Raw genomic sequence first — 14,102 nt, 5'->3', positions numbered from 1 at the left:
TGTCTCTTCATAATGCATACCATATGTTTGAGCATAAACTTTTGCAACCAATCTAGCCTTATACTTGCTAATAGAATATCTACCATGTAAATATAATGGTGAGCTACATAACCTTCCAAACCAAATCTTTTAACATGATAACTAACCCTACTAGACATGTGTACCACTAGATCACTCAAAAGGAGCCTTTACATTACCATGTGCCCTCTATATACCTTATGCCCTAACTAAAGAAATGCCAATCTCATCATCCAAACTTCTTGAACCACAAGAATCTCCATCAAACCCCAAGTGACTAGCAAATGCATCATTACTATTTGACACTTTTTTCTTCCCTTTATCTTTACCTACAATACTTGTAGATGCATTTGAAGATGTGGGGTTCCTTCTTAATGTCCTAGATCAAGGACTAACTATAGATATAGTACTAGATGATATTTTTGATCCACTAAGGGTCCATGATTGTTGATTTTCTATTAGCACATAACTATCATGATCATGATCATCATCCAATGCATCAACACTAGATGTATGTCAACTTCTCGTCTCATTAAAAATAACATTTGTACTCACTCTCAACTCACTTGTGGCAGAGTTATAGTAGTGATACAATTTCTTCTCTAAGGAGTATCCCATGAAATTACAAATTCTAGTCTTTTGATCAAGCTTCTTTCATAGCTTATCTAGCATAGTGTGATACATTGGGCTTCTTACCTGTAAAGCATTCTTTGGGGGTCATTCCATGATGTGTAACTATGGATATTCTATTTTTCATATAGATGGTAGTATAAATAGCTTCAAACAAAAAAATGTTTCAACTAATTCTTTTTAGCCATTAATGATCGTGCAACTTCTATAATATTGTTGAGTGTGAAATATGTTGGTTTTTGGGCTGATTTTTTGTTGTTTCTTATGATAAATGGTTGTTTATTTTGAAGTGTTTGGAAAGGTTTCGATAAGTTTGAAGGGTTTTTTATGAGGATGTTTGGTTCTGTAAGGTCTGATTTTCTTCTGTTTTGTTTCTGTTTTGGTAGTAGAGATGGTTGAATGAATTTTTTGAGAGATGATTGAAGTTGTGTGAAGAGGTTTATGAAAGATTGAATTGGTTTTGTTTTAGTTTTTATGATTTTTATGGGTTCTGTTGATCTTCTGTGAAGTTCTGTAAGCTTATGTAGCTCTATTGTTCTGTACTTCTGTTGCTCTGTGGTTCTATTCTGTTGTTTCTGTTGAGTGTTATGATGGATGTGTGGATATTTTGGGAAGTGTTTTCGTCTTAGGAAAGGATGAATGGAAGCTCTATCCAAGCTAATTGAAGTAAAGAAGTAATTGCTGAAGATTCACAGAAGGTTACAGAAGACTGACAGAAGACAGATCTCACAGGACACTATGAGGTCTCTGGTGACTCTTCACATCAAACATACCTTTTGGAAGGTGTATTCATGACCAAGAGAGGAGTATTATGTGTGATTATTGATTATTGTAGTGAGGATATGATGTACTATTGATGGAGAGAGAGAGAGAGTCAGAGATAGTCAATTCTATCAAAACAATGTAATTGTATATGAGAGATTGAGAGAGAGAACTATGAAGACATTGAAGATGAATAATATGTGATTGATTTCCATTCAAAGATGGTGTATTACTTTGTGTTATTTGTTATATTGATGGAGATTATGAAGATGTTGAAGATTATGGTTGATTCTATCAAATCCGTGGGAGATCTACATGATGTTGCATGAAGATTTGTTATGCCTGGTGTTCTTTTCTTCATTGTGATCATACAAAACCTAATAAAAAAGCTTGTTGATGATGAAAAGATAGATTTTCTTGTAGTAGAAACCCTATTTCCTTGGTGTTCCTCTTGGGGCTCCATGTTTTTTAGCGCAACCGGGGAAAACTGCCATCAATAAGCACAACCAGAGGCTGTAAATGGAAGAAGTGGCACTATGGAAAAAGAAGTAAATCAATGGATAGTAGAGTTCCTCCCACTGTTGAAGAATTGCAAGGCTTCATTGCCAAGACAATATTCTACAAAAGATTCATTCCCCAATGGAGAAAGCACAATGCCATTCTAATGAAGTCCCTCTGTGATGACGGTCTGTTTTCACTACCCTCTAAAGCTGTAGAAAGTTGCATCATAGTTGCAAAGTTCCTCCCACAAAACTAAAGAGTAGAACAGAGATAATGAGTATCAATGGAGGATTTGGCCTTCATTGAGAAATTTCCAGATATCATCAAGTGGGAAATAGTCAAGAAGCTTCAGGAGTCGTGGTCTGTGGAGGTTCACAAAAATAAGAAGGAACAGAGCTAGGACTTGTTCGTAGACGCTCAACAGCAAGATATGTGGGATGCTTGGTATTCTGACAATCTTTTGTTTGTCCAATTGGCAACCCACTGGAAGTTGGTAGATAGAGTGTTCTTTACAACATACACTGTTTAAACCATCACGAGCTGGCATTACTATGATGATGGCACCACCACAATGCTTAGATGTATGCATTTTGACACCTTCAGAACCGAATACCTTCCTCTGTGTAGTGGCATGAAAGCAAAATTCAGAGACGTTGAAAAGGAAGAAGTAGAAGAAATGTTGGCAAGAGAGTCCTCCAGATATTGAATCCTTCTGTTATCCCTCTGTGGAGCACTAACAACATAGTGGAGCCAACCCCCTCATGAATGACGCCATCCGGAGACAAGCACTAGAATGACTTCAGAGGTACGTGAGAAGAGAGAAAGCAAGAATCAAAGCCGAGAATGAGCTAGTAGGAGAAGCCTCCTTTGACGCCCTTGCGGAACTCTTTACAGAAGTCCCAATGGCACATCAAGCCCTTCCTCCTCCTATTGGAGGTCCACTTCCAAGACAGATCCGTCCTAGAAATATTGATGACAGGCCAGCGAATGTAGTCTCATTGCCAATTTTTAAGGGAGAGTACAATGAAGACCCTGATCTTCATGTAGCAGAGTTTATGGTAGCATGTGTGGCTAACAATGCTAGAACCCCTGAGCATTGGTTAGCAATATTCCCCGCCACTTTCAAGGGCGCGGCATTTCAGTGGTATGAGAGACAAGCAGCAGGAACTTTTGACACATGGGACGGACCTGAAGTTGGCCTTCCTCACTAAATTCAAGTGTGAAGGTTTTGAATAGCAGATGTGAGAGGAGTTCATGAATTTAAGTCAGTCCTCTGGAGAAAGAGTAGAAGCTTATGTCTCGCAAATGGAATCCATCCTGAAGAGATGGACCAATCATAATCTAGATGATGGCATTTAGAAGGGAGTCTTTCTCAGAGGATTACAACCAAAAGTCCGTAAGTTTGTGGAGCTGCAAAGACCAGCCACACTGTAAGCTGCACAATAGAAGGTGCAAGACTGTACGATGAAGTGGAAGCTAGATTGGCGATGAATCCAGGAAGAGGAGTCCCACCTCCTCTGATGCCAGGGATGATGTACCCACCAAATACAATCCCAAGGACTGTCCCCTACCCCTACCAACAAATGCCCCTAGTATCACAGTACAGTGCACCAAATCCACAGTGGCCACAATCAATGCCTCAAATGATGATTCAACCACAACAACAATGGTCCCAAACAATTTCCCCAATGCCAAATCAACAGCAATAGTGGAACCCTACCATCTGGAGCCAAGAGCCAACAGTTCAAATAGGAGCTCTGAATCAGAATCAAAATAGAGACCCCTCTACACCAGCCCAATCTATTTATGCAGTGATTACAGAGACTCCTGAAAACCCTATGGCCAGTGCCTCCGGAGGAGAAAGCTTGAAGGATTATTTATCCAACTCAGTTGCAAATATCAAAAAGGAGTTGATGGATGTGATTACAGAGCAGTTGCAGACATTGAAAGTGAATACCGCTAGCATATCCAGCGCTGCAGGAGCAGGAAGAGATGTGATGCGGTTAAATACTTGGTGTGGTAAGTGTCATCAAGTAGGCCATTTAGCCACTAAATGTACACGAAAGCCAACAGTCCCTGGAGCTTTCTGCTCCTATTGTCTTAGGAAGAACCATACAGAGGATATTTGATCTTTGAAGGAGATGCATGATAGGAGAAGGAAGGAAGAAGATGCAAGATTCAACTTGCTGAAATCCAAAATGACAACATAGGATATTGGACCCAAGCCTAGAGAGTTTGGTCCTAATTTCGGTCCAAGGAGGTTTCCCTCTCAAAGTTACAGAGGACGACAGTCTAGCGGTGGTCAGAGATCAGAAGTGGAGTGCTACAGATGTGGAGAAAAGGGAGACATTTCACCGAATTGTCCAAATCCCAGAAGTTCAGTGGATTACAAGTCCTTATGCAGTCGATGCAAAGGAGAAGGCCATACCGCAAAAGATTGTCCAAGCCCAGCCCCAGTGAAAAACAGTGCTACTGATAATCCGTCCAAGGCCCAATAGCCTACCTCAAATTTAGTGGAATTGGAAGTTGCTGCCATCACGCGTGCAAAGAAGAGGGAACCACCTGTCCAGAAAGAAAATAATCCTCCTGCCAGAACAGTGAAGTTCAATCTTTTAACAAAAGAACAGAACAGAATAGAGCCTGACAGTGCCGTACAGAGCCCTACAATGCCACAGAGAGTCACAGAGACAGTTACAGAGATAGGACCAGAGGTCCAAGAGATAGAAGAGGAGGAAGTGCCACAAGTGGCAGAAGAAGTCCCCATGGTGCCCCTGTTGAAAGAAAAAAGGAAAATGAAAATGGGTGTCGCCCCATTCCCTAACCGGTTGGAGAAGCCAGTGGATCCTATTAAGGAATACGATCTGGTCAGAGATCTAGATACCTTTAAACCAAACCTCACATTCCGACAATTGTTGATGTTGTCTCCCAGTTGCCGAGAAAGGTTCAAAAGTATACTGACAAGAAGACGTGGCTTAATATGGAGCAGCCACCAGGTTATGTGCATGATGTTCATCCTGAGTTTGTTTGCAGGTTGAAGAAAGCCTTGTATGGCTTGAAGCAAGCACCTAGAGCATGGTCTGACAAGATAGGACAGTATCTTGTCACTATTGGCTTTCAGATTTCCAAGGCAGATTTCTTACTTTATGTGAGAAAAACAGAGAAAGGTATTATGCTACTTGTTATTTATGTTGATGATTTGATTATGACATGTGACAGTGATGAAGATATCCTTCATGTGAAAATGCTATTGAAGTAGAAGTTTGAGATGAAGGATTTGGGAGAGCTGTGTTATTTCTTGGGCATTGAGGTGATTAGATCACCAAGTGGGATACAGCTCTTGCAGAGGCAGTATGGATTGGACATGCTGTCCAAATATGGGATGATAGGCTGTAAGCCTATTTCAGTTCCTTTGGAGCAGAATGTGAAGCTGAGCACAGATGCAGGTGGGCTGCTAGAAGACCCTACTATGTACAGACGCATAGTAGGAAGTTTGATTTATATGACTATTACCAGGCCAGATTTGAGCTATGCTGTTGGATTGGTAAGTCAATTTATGCAGGCTCCAAGGAAACCACATTTGGATACGGCTAGACGCATACTCAGGTATGTGAAGTCCACATTGCAGTATGGACTATTTTATGAGACTGGGGTTCAGATACAGTTGCATGGATACACTGATGCTGATTGGGCTGGTAGTATTTCTGATAGACGATCTACCAGTGGATATGTGTTCTCTTTTGGGAGTGCTGCAGTCACTTGGAGCAGCAAGAAATAACCTACAATTGCCTTGTCGAGCACAGAAGCTGAGTACAGGGGTGCAGCAATGGCTGCGTGTGAGGTAGCTTGGTTGCATAAGCTACTTTATGATATGCATCAGTCTACAGATGGACCAGTTGTCATTTATTGTGACAACATGAGTAGTATACACTTGGCAAATAACCCAGTCTATCATGCTAGAACAAAGCACATTGAGGTGCATTATCACTATGTGCGAGAGAGGGTTTTACTAGGTCTTATTGATCTAGTTTATGTCAGCACAGAGGATCAGGTAGCTGACATATTCACGAAGGCATTGGGCGCAGAGAAGCTGCGCAAGTTCAGAGACCTGCTTGGTGTGCAGGAATTGGGATTGAGCTCGAGGGGGAGTGTTGAGATATCGAGCTCCACTCGTGATACGCCAGGGTGACCGTTGTGTATTTATGTCACCGACTTGTCAGTTGCAGACGCGGTTGGTACACCGCCCATGAATAATAGCTACATGATAGCTATCCTTATCTACTCTAGTTTGTGGCTACGTTAGTATGCCACCTTAGTTAGTTGAGTTTGGTTTGAGACCCATATATAGGGTTCTTCTATTTCTTTGTACTTGAGTTCTTTTGGCTTACACAACTAAGAAGAGGAAAACTGTTTTCAGCCTCCACCCTTGTGTGTATTCCCCCATTGTGCAAGCAAGAAAGCTTCAAGTGAGACTCCTTCCTTCTCTCCCACAATCTTGACACATACATCATCTAATTATAACAAGGAACTGCATTAGTAGAGACCCAGTTAGTCAGTCCAATCGTGTCAAAATCTGAGTGGGGTTGGGTTACGATGTTGACTCACCATGCATTAATGGGTTAATTTAATAATGAACGATGCTTAATTGTTTATATAATAAAAAATGAGTCAGTTTCACTCACACACTCCGCCGCACTGTAGGACGTGAACGCTATGTGGGCGTGGGCATAGTAATCTGACATTGGTCAACATGGTATTTATTCTCGTTTTTAGTCAGAATATTTGATTGCGTCATGATTTTTTTTTTTGAGTCTCTGTCTAGGCTACGGAATGTAGTTTTATTTTATTTTCTGTGTGATACGGGGTTACAGGGTGCATGTATGCCTGCATAGCATGAAGCTTTCGGTCGCATATGTGTAGAGGTCATGCCGATTTTTTTTTCTAGGATGTGGTTTGCCTGGGGGTTGTTATGGTCTAGTCAGTCGTGTCAATTAGTCGGTTTCTTGTCGATGGTCTCAGTCTTGGTTTTGTTTTTGGGTTTTACAGGTTTTCTTTTTGTTTTCCTGGTTGTGTGTGTGGGTTTTTTTTTTACCATAGTCTGAATGGCACCTCTTTCTACGTCTCCAATTGTGGTCCAGCATGGTCCTCTTGCGGTCCATGACTATTCTCTTTTGTTAGAGGCAGATTGTATTCGACGAGCTGGCCTTCACCCATTTGTGGCTCTCACTATACCACCTGTGGATGAGAAGCTGTGTTATTCTTTCCTTGCTTCTTACAAAAACTAGTCTGGCCTCTGGCTTACAACCGGACATTTTGTTTATCAGTAGCCAATATTAGTGAAGCATTATGTTTGCCCTTATCTGCTTCCTTTGTGCCCAGTGGTAACGAGCTACTACTGACGACTGAGGAGATAGTCACATTGATGAAGAGGAAATTTCCACCCCCTTGCTCCTTAACCAGCTCATTAATAGCTCAAGGGTATTTGTTGCCCACATTTCTTCTCCAATCTGGAAGCAGTTATGCCAATTCCTAAAGGCTGCATCCAAATACCTATCAAAAGAATTATTCACAGCTTCTGTGAAGATTTTGGAGGGAGCTAAATTCAACTGGGCAAGTTTCCTGTTATCTAAGATGGATTAGCATTTCTAGCGTGTTAGGAAGGGTCAAAATAGTATTGTTTCTTATGGTGCCTTCCTACAGAGGATCCTTACTTTTGCACCTCCTTCTGGTGGTGTTCCAGTGCCAGATCCAGCTCCTTTACCAATGCAGCCTACAGTATTAGTTTCTTCTCCTAGGCCCATGCAGCTTAATTCAGAAGATGAGGAGTTGCCTGTTATTTTTTTAGAAAGAAACGCATTCGCACAAAAGGGACCTTCCAATCCTTCTGTCCAAGACCCACTGGTGCAAACATCCACTCCTGCTGTGTCTGGCACTGCCCTTCCTTCATTCCTTTCCTGTACCAATCTATTTGCTCCTCAAAAGGAAGGAAAATTAGATTCACAGATCCCTTCATCATTACAAACCATTTTACCTGGACCCATGCTTCTATAGATGGTTTCCAATGTCCAGTCTACTCTGGAAACTTCCCTTACTTCCTGTCTTCAGACACTGTACACCAATGTTTACACTTCCATGCAAGACAAGGTGGATTCCCTCACTAGTCAATTGAGTAAGGCATTGGAGGATCTGTCTTCAGAAAGGGCTACCCTTAGTGATATCCATAATTAGATGACTATTGCCACAGCCTTAATGGATTCACAGAAGGTCACTATTCAGGAGCTAGAAGCTAAGGTTGTTAAACTAGAGGAGGAGAATGCATCTTTGATGCTTGAGAAGAATTCTGCCCTTGCAGAGATGGTCACTTTGGCTAGTAAGCTTGCTACCAGTGAGGGTCAGTTCTAGCAATCTCAGGACACTGTAGAGTCCCAACAAAAACTCATTGAAGCACTTAATCAGAAGGTGGATGTTCTTTCTGTTTCCCCTCCTGCTCCTGTATCTTATGTTGTGTCATCCCAAGAGGAGCTTAATCAGTTGCAACATAAGGCTAAGCTCTGTGATGGGTTCTCAACTAAGGTTGATTGCCTTCAGCACCAGCGGATGGATTGTGTGCAGAATGATTTTGTCTGTTATACTGAATTGGTGTCACCTCCTCCATCCTTTTTGGGTGAAATATCATCAACAGAGGTTTGCCTTATATATCTCTTTGAGCAATGTGGATTTAGAGCCTCGAGAGGATGGATCCAATCTCTGGCTTGCGGATCTCTTACGAGCTGTTTTTGATAGATTTGCGGATGACTTGATTTCCCATGAGGTCCAGTTACTCTCTTTCATATATCTTACAGGCTATCTACACATCCCTGATGAGAGGAAGATTTAAACATTTATGTGGGAGATGTCATCTTACAAGCAGTGATGTATGTACATTCAATTGAGCTTCTGTTAGAGAGTTTATGAACTTATCATGAGCAGACGTATTGGTGCAAGGGATATGCTTGGCATCCACCTTTGGAGGATGTTGCTTTGGAACCTCGCTGCCTCAGACGTGTCTTTCATAAATCAGATATCCAGCCTCTTCAATCTCAGTTGTTGAGCTTCATTGCTAATAACCCATTATTTACCGAGTCTTTCTTTCAGGATTTAAATTTCCGATGTTCTATTTATCCTTTAGATCCTGCTGATCTTTTATCATATTCCCTAATGTCTTATCATTTTCCATTATATGTTTCTCTTATTTCATCTAGTCCTGATAATATTCCTCTCTTATCATTTACCCCTTCAGGATTTTCTCACATTCGAGTGTTCACTACATGTCCTTTCATTGCTGATTCTACATTATCTCCTACTTCTTCTGACATTCCACCTACTGTTCCTCCTGTTCCTTCAGTTTTTCCAACAGAATCCCTTCATACATTTTTGATGTATTCTCCATCTTTTCCACCTTCTTTATCCCTTCAATTACCCTCTTTTTATGATTTGTCCTATCCTCCATTACAATGCTCTCCTTTCATTCCATTACCCTCTCCGACAGATTACATTAACCTTCCTCCCCAAATAGTGCTGGATACCCCAGGGTATGATGGTGACATCCTTCGTAGAAGACAGTGGACATTACATGATTTAGTGAGACATGTTCAATGTTTAATTGGCCTCTCATTCCAGGGTCCTGGGATACTTCTGCAGCGTGTTCCAATTCTTACCTCACTTTGCTAGGGTACATGGTACTTCTGGAGATACCAGAGTTCGTCTTGCTGCTCACTTTTGCTGGTATCTTGTGTTCATGCATCATCAGTCACACTTGAATACTCTCAAGGGTATCCCCCAGATGCTGATTAATCCAAATGAGGATGTAGCAGTTGATCAAATGGATCTCTTATACTATTTTGCACAAGCCTTCCCTACCAGATTCATCATTTTATTGGAAAGGATGTGTTGCCTACAATTCCTCCAAAATGTACCTCAGTACTTTGTGGATGAAAAAAAAGCCTTGGACCGTCTTAAAATTAGTCTGTAGTTTAAGAAGAAATACCTTCATCCTACTTAGTAGGAGGGTTTTCTTGATTGTATCCACTCTCTTCTTTTTAATGGAAATTTGTTCTTTCTCTTCAACATTTTTGAGGAGTTGTGCCATTTAGATTATATTTGTGTATGGGTATTTTTTGTATTGGGTATTGTTGTTTTTCTTTGTGGATGAGGAGCTGATGAAGATGGAGCTGTGAAGATTGATGATGTTGCTTATTAGCTAGATGAAGTTGCAGTTGAAGATTTGGAAGCTGAAACATATTATATAGGTTTTATGAAGCTGATGTTGGGGTCGTCATCGTAGCTGGTACATTGTGCTGATTGAAGATTTTTTAGCAAAGAGATTAGAGCTTTTATTCATTTTTTCCTGAGGTCGCGAGGACGCTTCCTTTCTAAGTGTGGGGATATGTTGAGTGTGAAATATGTTGGTTTTTGGGCTGATTTTTTTATGATAAATGGTTGTTTATTTTGAAGTGTTTGGAAAGGTTTGTATAAGTTTGAAGGGTTTTTTATGGTTTTTGATGAATATGTTTGGTTCTGTAAGGTTTGATTTTCTTGTGTTTTCTTCTGTTTTGTTTCTGTTTTGATAGTAGAGATGGTTGAATGAATGTTTTGAGAGATGATTGAAGTTGCGTGAAGAGGTTTATGAAAGATTGAATTGGTTTTATTTTGGTTTTTAGGATTTTTATGGGTTCTGTTGATCTTTTGTGCAGTTCTGTAAGCTTCTGTAGCTTTGTTGTTCTGTACTTCTATTGCTCAGTGGTTCTATTCTGTTGTTTCTGTTGAGTGTAATGATGGATGTGTGGATATTTTGGAAAGTGTTTTTGTCTTAGGAAAGGATGAATGGAAGCTCTATCCAAGCTAATTGAAGTGAAGAAGTAACTGCTAAAGATTCACAGAAGGTTACAGAAGACAGTGACAGAAGACAGATCTCACAGGACACTATGAAGTCTTTGGTGACTCTTCATATCAAACATACCTTTTGGAAGGTGTATTCACGACCAAGAGAGGAGTATTATGTATGATTATTGATTATTGTAGTGAGGATATGATGTACTATTGATGGAGAGAGAGAGAGAGAGTCAGAGATAGTCAATTCTATCAAAACAATGTAATTGTATATGAGAGATTGAGAGAGAGAACTATGAAGACATTGAAGATGAATAATATGTGATTGATTTCCATTCAAAGATGGTGTATTCCTTTGTGTTATTTGTTATATTGATGGAGATTATGAAGATGTTGAAGATTATGGTTGATTCTATCAAATCCGTGGGAGATCTACATGATGCTGCATGAAGATTTGTTGTGCCTAGTGTTCTTTTCTTCATTGTGATCATACAAAACCTAATAAAAAAGCTTGTTGATGATGACAAGATAGATTTTCTTGTAGTAGATCCCATCTTTTTGCAATCCTTGGTGTTCCTCTTTCCAAATATACCTATTTTTTCTTTTTGCAATCCCATCTTTCTGTGGGGTATACTTGCAAGTAAATTGTCTCTTTATTCTATGAGACCTCAAAAATGTTATTGAGAGAGGTGCTCTCTTCCTCTATTTGACCTCAAGCACTTAACTTTCAAGATTTTTTCTCTTTCAATAGAAACCTTTGAAAGTTTTGAAGTGCTCAAATATATTACTCATTTTCTTCATGAAAAATACCCATAATTTTCTTGAAAAATAATCAATAAATGTGATAAAATATTTGTTATCACCAACTATGTTTTTCCTAGGGCCCCAAGCATCTATATTCACAAAATCAAGTATATTCCTACTGATGCCAGGAGGCATATTCCACGGTGGATTCCGTGAGGTTTTACAGTGGATTCCGTAAACTTTAATGACCGGGGCTCATACACAAAGTGGATTCTTTGTGCGAGAAGTTGATGGGGACGCCTGTCCTTTTCGGGCGTTTCATTAATTTAGTGTGTACATGGGTGATTCCATAACGGGTGATTCCGCAAAATACATATTAAATTAATAAATGTTTATGAGTTTAGAGTGCGCACTCGTAATAAATTAAGGTTAGGATTTATTTCTAAACATTTAATTTATTTATGTAGCTGAAGACTGCTAGGTATTCATTTTTGTCGGTTTAATTGTATTATTTTACTAACGATTGTGAATGCTTCAGTTGATGTGTAGAGATAGCAGCAGTGGCGGAGGAAAGCATTGGAGTCTAGCGAGTATTCGACCTATGGATTATATTTTGATAGGCGCTACGCCTATATTTTGTTATGTCTATTGAGGCATCAATTATTGATTATTATTTTGTATGCGCCTATGCGCACGGATATGTTATTTCTATTTGGACATTGTGTTGGGCGTGTCAGACTCTATGGGCACCGTCCATTAGCTTTATTTCTATTTTTGTAAAAGCAAACTGAAAAGCTAAAAGCTTGTCATATTTTTGTAAATTGGGCTATTATTGAGCATGAAGATGGAAATATACATAAAATACATGCTTTGTGAAGCGCTCACACAAAGGCATGGGGGGAGATTGAACCCAATTGGTCTCTTGCTCTTGTCGTTCATGCTTTTTACATTGGAAATTGTGCAAAAAGGTAGAGTTCATTGTTCTTGGGGACCTTCCGGGATTCACTACGTGAGCATACTGCGACCGATCTGCGCATCAGTGGTATCAGAGCGGAGCTGAGATGAAGAGCTTCCAATCGCTATCCATCTCGTGCGAAGGTGGAGCTCCTGGAACGATCAGGCTCTACGGTCAATCTCATCGCGAACCGTCGATACAGGCAGACTTCTGGCGATCAAGAACCCCTGTTTCTGCTATCAGATCGCGAAGGACCAGGTTGTACAGGCGGAGGACCACTCCCTTATCTCCATAAACAAGTTGTGGATATACAGTAAGGAACCTCCATATCTAACTTCTTCAAAAGCTTAGTATTAAAGCTTAAAAGCTTAAAGGAAGCTTCATAAGCTTCAAAAAACTGTCATCGAGCTGTAAGAAGAGGTCCGAAAATTTCGCGACGTAAAAAAAACGGCTACCCCCCCTTCACGATCTGCGCCGTTTTTGGTTCATTAAGCCCCCCTTATCAAGCTTAAGCTATTAATCTTAATTTCTTAAGCTTAATCAAGTCACACAAGACAAGCAAGTCAGCAACTCTAGGTCCTGCACTCCAGAAATCAAGTTTTACAAGTCAACTGTGATCAAGTCCTGCAAGTTCACTAAGTCGACTAAGTTCTGCAAGTCTGCAACTCTGCAAGTCACCTAAGTCTGTAACTTTGCAAGTCAGACTAGTCAACTGGAGTCAGAACTGACTTATGCTCAAAACTCCTAGAAGGGTTGTTCCTGCGCAGAAACTCCGAACTGCAAAGTTGTTCGTTGGAAGGTATTCTACCCATACGCAGGTTCACTGAAGCATCTTCAGCATACGAAGAAGGAAATATCGCAGATTTTCTAAAGATTGAGAAAGAAATACCCAAAAACACATAAGCCTTGTAACCCCGAAATTGAGCTACGCTCATCCCGCTAACCTGATTTTGAGTGAGAAAGGTCTTTTGAGTGTTACAGGATGACGGAATCACATATGGATGATCCTATGGCTGAAGATGACCTACCTGAGCCTACCATGGAGCAAAAGCTGGACCTAATCATGATGCAATTGGAAGAAGAACGAAGGGCTAGGCAAGCATTGCAAGCATAATTGGCAAAATTACAAAGAGCGTCTACCGACAAAGAAGAACCTCAAGCTGAAGATTTGATTCGACATACCATCGACGCCACTCTTGAAGCTCAAACCATTCGCAAGGAATCAAAGATAAGTAAATGAAGTTTCAAATTTCGCACTTTCAATGGCATACGAGAAGGAAAGACTGTTTTATCATTCATTAGTCAGTTTGATGACTATTTCCATGAGGAAACCTATCCAGAAAAAGATAAAATCAAGTGTGTTACTAATCATTTGGTAGACAGAGTATCACTTTGGTGGACTGTAGTACGCAAGAGCATAGAATGTCTTGCTACTTGGGAAGATTTCAAGAAGAAGTTCATGCAGAATTTCCTTCCACCGCAATTTCATGAGAAGGCTATCAAGCAATGGGATCCACTTCAACAACGGGATCGTGAGCCTATACCTCAGTATACAGAGCATTTTTGGAATGCACTCCTACAGCTACGCATGCTTGAAGATGTACCAGAGACGACACATAAGCGGAAG

This window comes from Lygodium microphyllum, chromosome 10 (genome assembly GCF_053477565.2).
Source record: "Lygodium microphyllum isolate KBCC chromosome 10, Lygodium_microphyllum_v1.1.10, whole genome shotgun sequence".
NCBI classification, from domain to species: Eukaryota; Viridiplantae; Streptophyta; class Polypodiopsida; order Schizaeales; family Lygodiaceae; genus Lygodium; species Lygodium microphyllum.
This window is presented reverse-complemented; position numbering follows the sequence as displayed.